Below are 10,134 nucleotides of genomic sequence, written 5' to 3'. Positions count from 1 at the left end.
CTCCCCCTTTGCCTTCTGCCATGACTGAAAGTTTCCTGAGGCCTCCTCCTGGGCTCAAGTGATTTTCCTGTCTCGGCCTCCTGAGTAGCTGGGATTCCAAGCACCCACCATAATGCCCCGCTAAGTTTTGTATTTTTAGTAGAGACGGGGTTTCACCATGTTGGCCAGTCTGGTCTCGAACTCCTGACTTCAGGTGATCCGCCCACCTCGGCCTCCCAAAGTGCTGGGATTAAAGGCGTGAGCCACCGTGGCTGGCCAGGTATTTCTTTATAGCAGTGTGAGAACTGACTAATACAGTCAGTATTCAAAGATGTGACACCTTGCTAAAACGTGGCTTGTGCAGAGCCGTTGTCACTTTTGTTCACAGCAGCCATATTCTCATGTCTCGCTGTGCTGCTGTTCCTTCCCACGCGTCCAGAGTAACAACAACAACAACAACAAAGAGCCTCCTCATCCCTCTCAGACTAAACCATCATTTGAGAATTAAAGAGTTTGATGACTGGCTGGGATCTGAGAAATGTACACAGATATATATTAATCCACAGAATACAACGCAACCAGGAACATGCAGAATAACGCACACGACGCTGGTGGGTCTTTGCTGGGGAGTCAGGGAGAGGGGGTGGGAGACACAGCTGGCCCAGTAACTGAAAAGAAATGAAATGGGAAGATTTCAGGGAAGCTTATATAGGCCAGAGCACACATGTATGTCCAAGCTTGAGGATTGGCAGGAATCACAATTCCAACTTGCGCAATAATAATTCACACCAAGCACTTCCCTGCATGCCAGGCACCATTTGAGGGCTTGGGGTGCATTGACTCATTGAGTCCTCACCATGGCCTTGTAGTAGGTGCCATCACATTCCCGTTCACAGACAGGACGACTTGAGCACAGGGGCTGGGTGCCCCATTGAAAGGCGGCACCATGACAACAGTGAGTTGAATAAACATGACTCCTGGCCTTCCTCCATCCTTATGATTTGTGCCTCCTGAAATCTGACAGTCCCAGCTGGCACATCGGGGGGGCCTAGGCCACAGTTTTGAGTGGGGAAAGATGGTGCAGAGAGGTCGGTTCTCCTCATTACACGGGGCCTCCTTTCTTACTTTATAAAAAGCCCATGCCACGTCATAATCGCCTAACATCAAAGTCTGATTTGGCAAATTCTGCTCCTCCCCAGGGCATGATCTAGTTCCATGATGCTGGCAAAGCATTGCATTACCTCCAAATGCTACTGCACTGTATTTATCTCTGTACCGCTGAGCCACGCGGGGCTCTGGTAAGACAGGACAGGCCCTGGCCACAGCAATCGCTCCGGATGCAGTCATTTTTATCAAAACAACGGTTGATGGCCTGAGATTTGACGACAGATATCCTAGGTTCAAACCTCAGCTCTGACACTTCCTTACTTGGTGGCCCAGCAGAGGTAAGAAGTTCCTCTTTCTCTCCCAGCCTGGGGTTTCATCGTTTGCAAAACAGGGGGAGTCCTGAAACCTGCTATTAGATTCATGACGAGGACTAAATCCGTCAGAACACTTGGCACGATGCCTGATGTATAGATGTTAGCTACGACAGCACTGCGTTGAATCCTGGCAGCCGTCATTTACATAACACACCATTATTTGGGTGCTGTTAAGGAAAAAAAAAATGCTGCAAATTAAACGACACTCCATCAACTATAGGACATATCCCAATTTTGGAGCTAGTGGAATGTGAGAAAAATGTGTGTGTTGAGATGGGTGAGACAGTAGTGGGCTTGTTACAATTAATCACTGCCAGGACCTGGGGGCAGCGGTGGACGGTGCCTGACTGAACAGCACCTTTGAACATAATCAGAGGGTGAGGCTGGACATAAGATAGTAGGATAGGAAATAGAAAACAGCCCTCTGTTTTGAAGGATGGTAGAACTGCCTCCTACATCATCTTATTTCTCTGTCCTTATTTATCTTTTGCCCCAGTTTCCCCCAATTATTTATTTTTATCTTAGTATAGCTGATGTATTTTTGTAAGCCTCTTTAAATATTTCCTAGGACAATGTGGAGAGGTAATACATAAGCAAAACAAAATAACATATATCACAATGCTTTCTTTTAAGGTTGAAAAATGTCTCCCTGTATTCCTTCCATTTCTATTTTTAAGAGCAGGGATGGGAGGGAGAGGGAAAGAAGAGGAAGCGACAGGGCCGTGCTTCATTGTACTTCAGTAAAACAGCAGAATGGCGTGTTATTCAGCTATTATGCATAAATTATTAAGAGTATGCAGAAACAGGGAGCAGGAAACGCTTTGCCTGTTTCAATTATTTATTGGTCCGTAACTAACCACCCGAAAGCTCAGCCATGAAGCAACAATGGATCATTTCCCACCACTCTGGTTGGCAGGAGGGCTTCCACTCTCTCAGCTGGCTCTTCAGTGCGACTGGGGGCAGTGGGGGATGGGACTGGGGGGCTCGGGGGGCTGGGGAACTCCCGGGCTGGGAGCTGGCAGGGCTGGGGGAATGGGGGCCTGGGGGGGATGGGAGACTGGTGGGGCTGGGGGCTAGCAGGGCTGGGGTCTCAGGGGGCTGAGAGCTGACAGGGCTGGGGGGCTGGGGGAGTTGGGGGCCAGCAGGGCTGGGGGACTAGGGGGCTGGTGGACTGGGGGCTAGCAGGGCTGGGGGATCTGGGGACAGATAGGGCTGGGGGCCTGGGGTCCAGGAGGGCTGGGGGCTGGCAGGGCTGGGGGACTGGGGGCCTGTGGGGCTAGGAGCTGGCAGGGTAGGGGACTGGGGGCCTGGGGGCTAGTAGACAAGGCTACTCCTCTATTCCCAGTCCTTTCTTTCCAGGCTTTTTCACAGCACAGGAGACTCAGGGTTCCAGGAGGGTAAGGACAAAGCTCAAAGCTCTGCAACCCCAGCTCCAAGACACATATGACATCCTTTTGCCACATCCTACGATGGAAGAAACTTCAAGGTAAAGCGAACCCACCTCTCAGTCGAGGGGCAGCAAAGCACTGGGGTGATGGGTCATGTTTGTCATCTACCACGTGAGACAATGTGAGGGTGGTGAGCTAGAATCAGGTAAAAATTTTAAAAAATTAAAATAGGCTGTCTAATACTGATTTTCTCCTCTTCACATTTCCTTAGATATTACAGGTTGAGCATTTCAAATCCAAAAATCCATAATTTGAAACCTTTGAGTGCCAACATGGAGCTCGAAGGAAATGCTCATTGGAGCATTTCCGATTTCAGATTTATGGATTAGGGATACTCACCTGGTAAGTATAATGCAAAATTCCAAATTCTGGAAAAATCCAAACTCCAGAATGCTTCTGGTCCCAAGTATTTTGGATAAGGGATACTCAACCTACACTGATAAATCATTTTTCTCAAAAAAAAAAAAAAAAAAAGATTTCCAAAGATGTAGCTGATGTGAGCACCACGTCCTGGTGGCTGGGCTGCCTCTAAGCAGTGGAGCTGCTCTTGGGCTCTGTGCTAATGAGAAGATGGCAGAGACGGGGACATGGAGTGGGAGAAGGGGAAAGAGCTGCATGGCCTGGGATACCTGTGGACTCAGGAAGGAGGAATGATCCATCTGTCCACCAGTAACCACATGATGTTCATGATGGAACAGTTTCATGCTCCATCAACAGAGAATGCTTTTTGAAGAACCTCAGTCATCCAACAGTAAGAAGACCCAGTCAGGCAGCATTTGCAGGGCCCCAGGAGATCCAGGCACTGAAGGAGTCAAAACGCTTTCACCATTTGGCTAGAGGGGGTGATCTTCAGAAAATAATGAGTCAAATATGTGCCATTTGAACTCTCTTAGAAGGGACTCTCTTTTTCTGCCTCCTACATGGAGCCACTCAATATGTATAAATATCCCCAGAAAGCCCAAGCTTAGAGTTATGTTTAGAAATTCTGGCAAATTAGGATTGACAAAAACAGGAGATCCAAGGAAAATAGAATTATAGTGGGAGCACCAAAGTCTCAAGCAAATGACAGATATTATATGCAAGATACATGCTATATAGAGTGGGAAGCATAAAAACAGACTTGTTAAAGGTGATCGCTTTCCTTAAATAACTAGTTAGAAAGAAAAATGTATGCTAATAGAAGATTAGAAATGAAAATGACAACATATTGTCCTAACTCAAGACCTTGTACAGATGCTAATGCATCATCACCATCACTGTCGTCACTGCCACCATCACCATCATCATTGTCACCAACATCACTATCACTGCCATTATCACCATCATCATCACCACCTCCATCACCATCATCATCATCATCATTGTCGTTATCACCTCATCACCATCATTATCATCACCACATCATCACCATTATCACCACCTTCACCATTGTCACCATCATCATCATCACCATCATCACTGTCACCACCACCATCACTATCATCACCATCACTGCCATTATCACCATCATCACCACCACCTCCATCACCATCATCATCATCATTGTCATTATCACCTCATCATCATCATTATCACCACCATTATCATCACAATTATCACCATCATCATTGTCACCACCATCATCATCATTGCTATCACTGTCATTATCACCATCACCATCATCATTGTCACCACCATCATTATCACCATCATTACCACCTCTATCACCATCATCATCATCACTATCACTGTCATTATCACCTCATCACCATCATCATCACCATTATCACCACCTTCACCATCATCACTGTCATCATCATCACTATTACTGTCATTATCACCATCACCATCATCATTGTCACCACCAACATCACTATCATCACCATCACTGCCATTATCACCATCATCACCACCTCCATCACCATGATGATCATCACTATCACTGTCTTTATCATCTCATCACCATCATTATCACCACCATCATCGTCACCATTATCACCACCTTCACCATCATCACTGTCATCATCATCATCACTATCACTGTCATTATCACCATCACCATCATTATCACCACCTTCACCATCATCACTGTCATCATCATCATCACTATCACTGTCATTATCACCATCACCATCATTATCACTACCATCATCATTATCACTGTCATCATCATCATCTCCATTACCATTATCGTTATCATTATCACCATCATTATTATCATCACCATAATTATTATCATCACCATCAACATCACCACCATCACAGTCATCACCATCACCTTTGGCATCAGAAGCACCCCACATTGAAGTAAGCCTCCTGGGTGTCAGGCACTGTGGTAAGTGCTTTCACACACTGTTTCATCTGGGCTTCACAAAACTCTCACAGCTTTAACCTGACCTTTTGTAGATAAAGTCATATAGACTCAGGAAGTAACTAACTGGACCAGGATCAGCAGCTGGCCAATGTAGTTATGGGACTTGAGCCAGGGGTGACTGATTCCAACACCTGTATTCCTAACCACTGTGCTTCCCTGCTCTATAGCAGGCAGTGCCAAAAGTGCTCAGAGTTGGCAAAAATGAAAATGATAGAAAAAACTTATCCTCTAAGTATGATGTGCAGTGTACCTCTGTGCTGTATTTTATTCTGCCAATGGTTTAGTTTTTGAAAAACAACCCATTTCATCTAAGCAACTTATTTTTCAAAATAAACTATCACCTATTCTGACTTAATAAGTGGCATATGCAAAGTTGAAACATGGAAATCAGTTCATAAAATCTTTGGGAAAAATTGAAACAATCAGTAGTGACAAGGCTGGAACTGAAGACATATTTGGCTGGGTTGCCCTCACAATTCCACGCTGTGTAAATCATCCTTGTTTTCTACCACCCTGAGTTTATCAGGGACATTCTTGCCCTGTAATTCACCCTGAACCATCAGGCTTTACTTTAAAAAAAGTAATTAAGCACTGCCCAGATAAAAGAGATAATGATTTAGAATGCATTATACAAGGAGATTAGAATGTAGACACAGAAATCTCAATTAACCTTCTAATCTATAGGTCAGAAGGAGTGGTCTCTGAGTTACAAGGAGAATACAATGCCAATTTCCTACAGACCCCATGGAGCTGGTGACAAAATTCAGGTCACAGCTATTAGTTATAATAACAGGAAGAAAACAAAAGATTGTGCAGTTTATTTCTGAAAAGAGTGGTGCCCAGACAAAGCCAATCCCAAATGCTGAGCATGAGGTGGGGTGAGAGACAGCCTTTCCAGCCAACTGCAAAATAACCTTTCAGTTTCCTAAAAATCACTTTCTAGAGGAAAGGAGGCATTGGCATGAACACATGTGATAAGCAAGGGGCACTTCTCAAGCCCAAAGCACAGTGTGGCGGTGGAAGTTCAGGTTCATGTCAAGGTGCATCCTGCACGACTACCGAAGACTGTTCGACCTGGGCACAATGCCACAGGACCTCTGTCTCCCAACGTCCATTTTCCAAGTGCTGGGAAGTGAGGATCCTTGGAAGAACTGTTTGGTTGGTAGCTTGGGGAGGTTATTGTTTAGTTCTCACAATCACTCATTCAAGGTCTTTGGCATTCTTGAGATGTGCTCAACTGTCCTTACAGATCCCCATGGTGCTTTCTAAAGATCAGCTGGAAGAGGGACGCTGGCTGCCCATCTTGGAGGTGAGGTGCTCAGAAGTGCTCAGCAACAGGCAGCCTGTGTTTGCCCCTAGTTCCTCCCATGGCCTCAGCCCAGAGGACAGGGCGAGTCTTTTCTTCTCCTGGGACGCTGACCTGAGCCTTCTCTGACTCCCTCCCACTCTCCAGTAATTTACCAGCTCATCCCTGTCTCAGCCAGATCTTCAGAAAGTGGAGCCTCCATTTACTAGTGTGTTCTTAAGCTTGGGTGAAACCATGTACGTAGGTACTGGTTGAATAGTGTCCCCCAAATTCCACCTTATTTGAAAGGTGTTACAGATGTAGTCAGTTAACATGAGGTCTCACTGGAATTGGGTGGGTCCTAGGCCCGTGCACCTGGTGTCCTTGTGAGAGGGAGGAAGAGCGCGAACACACGTGAAGGCAGCAGGAAGACGGAAGCAGAGACTGGAGGGTGCGGCCACAAGCCAGGAGCACCGAGGGTCAACGCCACCACCATAAACCGGGAGACAGGTTCTCCCTCGGAGGCCCCAAAAGGAACCCACCCTGACCCCACCTTGACTTCAGCCTTCTGGTCTCCAGACCTGTGAGAGAATGCATTTCTGTTGTTTACGGCACGGTAGTGCAGCAGCCCTGGGAACCCATCACACAACTGAAAGTCAAGCATGAGAGTTTGCCCTGGCACGAGTCAACCTCAATCAGCCCAGAGTCCCCAGCTGCTTCACATGGAAGCTAGTGAGCCTGGCCCCCGCCGGCGGGTGACAGCCTGACTCAGAGATGTGACTGGGCCCTTGCAGTCCTCTAAGCAGGTCCCCTTGCCCACACACCATGCCCAGTGCTGCTTGAGAAAGACCCCACTGTCCCTGCAGCTCATTCTTGAACCTCTTCCCCTTGTAGGCATTTCACCTACATGTCCCTCATTGCCTTCTTCTAACTTCCTGTCCAAAGCCATCAACTCCCTGGTAATTAGCCTCTCAAGCATTTTAAAATATCCTTTCAGGGCTCCCCTCTGCTTGTAGTATTTATAGCACAGCATCTGGCCATGGTAGATGTTTTATTAGTTGAATAAATAAATGAGTGGATAAACAAGCAAATGAGAAAGAAAATACAGTCATCCCTCAGTATGCACAAGAGATTGGTTCCAGGACCCCCGCAAATACCACAACCTGCAGATGCTCAAGATGACGTTGTGTGTGTGTGGATGATCTGCTCACAGCCTCCCACAGACTTTAAATCATCCCTAGACGATCTTGTAACACCCAATGCAATGTAAACACTGTGTAAATAGTTGCTATGCTGTCTTTTTATTTGTATTATTTTTTATTGTTGCATTGTTATGTTTTCTGAATATTTTGGATCCAAGGTTGGTTGTGGATCCTGCAGGTTTGGAGGCCCAACTGTAATACTCATCTATTTATAAAATAAGTTAGAGCTTCCATATGCACATGTCATCAGCAGGGGCCTCTTCCCCATCGCCCTTCCTTTCCTCTGTCTCCCATCCACCCACCAACACCACCCATGTTCTGTTGAAGGGGATCCAAGCCAACCAGTTACCGAAGCCAAAGCAGAGGGTGGAGTAGCTGGGAAGGCTCAGTCTTCAGAGGAAAGGGAGTTCAGTGAAAGGAGAACTCAGAAAGTACAGAATTGTTCAGAGGACATCCATTTCTTTTTTTTTTTTTTTTTAATTTTTAGTTGACACATAATAATTGTACATATTTATGAGTTATTTAGTTAGTTAGTTGTTAGTTATTTTGAGATACAGTCTCGCTCTGTTACCCAGGCTGGAGTGCAATGGCGCTATCTCGGCTTACTGCAACCTCTGCCTCCCAGGTTCAAGCTATTCTCCTGTCTCAGCCTCCCGAGTAACTGGGATTACAGGCGCCCGCCACCACGCCTGGCTAACTTTTGTATTTTCAGTAGAGATGGGGTTTCGCCATATTGGCTAGGCTGGTCTCGAACTGCTGACCTCAGATGACCTGCCCACCTCAGCCTCCCAAAGCGCTGGGATTACAGGTGTGTGGCACCACACCCGGCAAGATTTGATACATGTATATCATGTCCAATGATCAAATCAGGGAAATTAGCATATCCATTGCCTCAAACATTTATAATTTCTTTGTGTTTGGAACATTCAAAGACCTCGACTCTAGCTTTTTGAACATGTATAATACATCACTGTTAACTATATTTGGCTTACAACGCTATAAAACACTAGACCGTGTTTCTCTAGCTGTCATGATCTGGCTGTACTGGCTGTAATTTTCTATATATTAGCTAACCTCGCCCTATCCTTCCTCCTTTCCCAGCCTCCGATATTCACGGTTCTACTCTCTGTTTCTACGAGCTCACCCATGTGAATGAGAACATGCAGTATTGACCTTTCTGTGCCTCAGTTACTTCACGCAGCCTAACGTCCTCCAGGAGTGTCTGTGTTGCTGTGAAGGACAGGCTCTCATTCCTGTTTACGACTGAAATGGACCGTGTTGTGTATATGGACCCTGTGTTCTTTATCCATGGACCCATTACAGTTTCTTATTCTGCACTTATATGGGATTGCATACTGTCACAGCTCTGTCCAAAAGAGCAAGCATCGTGCTTTCAGTGAATTTTTAAAATTTTCTGTCAGGTTCTATGCTATGCAGGAATACTCCTTAGGCCATAGGAGCACATGGAGTTTAGCTCCTGCCTCATTGGTCAGGCCGTCATCATCAATACTGAATTCAGGTGCACACTGTGCTTCCTTAGTTTCTGTGCTCTTTCCCAGAACAGACTCCAAAATGACCACAACAGTCACAATTCTCCCCAGGAATGTTGTATCTATATCTTTAACATTTACCTAAGTGCCTGTCGTGTGCTAGATGTGGGAAGAAATGTAAAGGGAAGGATTTTGTCCCCTTCAAAATGTATTTAGATTCCACTCTGAGGGGTGTTTACAACCCAAAGATGATGACACACACGCCGTCCACAATTATACACGAGGAACCCTGGAAGGGCAGGGGGTTCTGCGGAAGCACAGGGGGTATTCTGAGGAGGAACACGGAGCACTGGCGGGTGATTTGGCCACACCACACAGAATAACAGCACAAACTCACATTTCCTGAGAAGCAGTCAAATGCCCCCTTAATCTAAATCTCTCCCCTAGGAATGGGTCACAGTGACTGAAATACCCTCATGAGCCTCATTCCCTGAAGGCCATAATGATGCATGCGTGATAGCAAAGTAAAGGCAATGTGATTCCCAGTACCAACAGGCCACTCACGCCAGTGAGCTTGTCCAAGCACTTTCATGCAGATGCGCAGGGCTCCAGGGGCTGCAACACACAGCAGGAGGCTTAGGACTGCAGGAGGATGCTGGAATGGGGCGCCTTCCAGAGATCACAGGCTCAGGAGACACCAAAAAAGAAGAAGGAAGCGCTGAGGGCAGCCGTCTCCTGCTGCAGAATGCTTCCTGGAACCCCTACTACCTGTTCTTCCCTGTCCACAGCCAACTCTACAGCATTCCCTGAGTAGAAAAGTGTGCTTTTTCAGCCATGATGGATGCTAACACCTGGGATCCCTGTCTCAGGTTCCCTGCCCCTCAAGGAGCCACAAG

General features: G+C 46.4%; 1 long non-coding RNA gene across 1 annotated transcript; it reads left to right on the top strand.

Moving 5' to 3' along the window:
• Window positions 1–1,032: 1,032 nt before the first annotated feature.
• LOC139363109 (uncharacterized) lies at window positions 1,033–7,789 on the top strand. The gene is made up of 3 exons (XR_011623012.1): window positions 1,033–1,424; window positions 2,820–2,946; window positions 6,912–7,789. It is a non-coding gene; the product is annotated as an uncharacterized lncRNA (long non-coding RNA).
• Window positions 7,790–10,134: the final 2,345 nt, after the last annotated feature.

The sequence above is a fragment of the Macaca nemestrina genome, chromosome 5, assembly GCF_043159975.1.
Source record: "Macaca nemestrina isolate mMacNem1 chromosome 5, mMacNem.hap1, whole genome shotgun sequence".
Taxonomy (NCBI): domain Eukaryota; kingdom Metazoa; phylum Chordata; class Mammalia; order Primates; family Cercopithecidae; genus Macaca; species Macaca nemestrina.
Note: the sequence above shows the minus strand (reverse complement) of the source record. Positions and strands in the feature narration are given on the sequence as shown.